This window comes from Cebus imitator, unplaced genomic scaffold (assembly GCF_001604975.1).
Source record: "Cebus imitator isolate Cc_AM_T3 unplaced genomic scaffold, Cebus_imitator-1.0 Scaffold2156, whole genome shotgun sequence".
NCBI lineage: Eukaryota > Metazoa > Chordata > Mammalia > Primates > Cebidae > Cebus > Cebus imitator.
Window position 1 is genome coordinate 1 of NW_016109471.1, and position 1,167 is coordinate 1,167.

General features: G+C 43.9%; 1 pseudogene; it reads left to right on the top strand.

The window, feature by feature from the left end:
- Window positions 1-3: 3 nt before the first annotated feature.
- Window positions 4-802, top strand: LOC108299126 (annotated as a pseudogene).
- Window positions 803-1,167: the final 365 nt, after the last annotated feature.

A 1,167-nucleotide genomic window follows, 5' to 3' on the forward strand; every position in this document is an offset into this window, starting at 1 on the left:
GTAACAGAGATCGTAAAAACATCTGGCATTAGAGAAAGGAAAGCCCAGATGACAGATTTTGATCATTTTAAAGTTATGAAAGCAAAGAAAATGACGAATGATAATTAAGAATGAAGTTAAGAAGCTTCAAAAGGCAGCTCTCTTAAAAGCTTCTCCCAAAAAAGCACCTGCTGCTAAGGGTACTGCTGCTGCTGCTGCAGCAGTTGCTAAAGTTCCAGCAAAAAAGATGACTGCAGCAGGTAAGAAGGCTCCAGCCCAGAAGGTTCCTGCCCAGAAAGCCACAGGCCAAAAGGCAGCACCTGCTCCTAAAGCTCAGAAGGGTCAAAAAGCTCCAGCCCAGGAAGCACCTGCTCCAAAGGCATCTGGCAACAAAGCATAGCTCCAAAGGCATCTGGCAACAAAGCATAAGTGGCAGTTACGAAATGTAATAAAGGTTCTTTTTGACATCTTGGCAAAAAAAAAAAAATGCCTGGCATTTGCTGAGGTGTTACTTTGCATCAGGCATGGTACTAAGTATTGACATGCGTTGTCTGCTTTAAAGTGCATAATCTCATAAGGTAGTGGGGTAGAAATTGCCATTTACTTCTCCTGTATCCATTCTTCCCTTCTTGTCAGAAATGGAACCCTTAATAAGGGTGGCAACTGTACCCAAATTAAACCTGTATTTCCCAGTGTTCCGTGGCTGTAAGGTGTGGCCAAGTTATCAAGTTCTGACTAGTGGAATGTAAGCAGAGTGTGACATTTGGATATGCTCCTGCAAAGATTTAAAAATCCCTTTACACATATACATCACGGAATATTATGCAGCCATCAAAAAACGATGAGTTCATGTCCTTTGTAGGAACATGGATGAACCTGGAAACAAACCATCATTCTCAGCAAACTGACACAAGAACAGAAAATCAAACACCACATGCTCTCACTCATAGGTGGGTGTTGAATAATGAGAACACATGGACACAGGGAGGGGAGCATCACACACTGGGGTCTGTCGGGGGGGAAATAGGGAAGGGACAGCGGGGGGTGGGGAGTTGGGGAGAGATAGCATGGGGAGAAATGCCAGACATAGGTGATGGGGAGGAAGGCAGCAAATCACACTGCCATGCGTGTACCTATGCAACAATCTTGCATGTTCTTCATATGTACCCCAAAACCTAAAATACAATA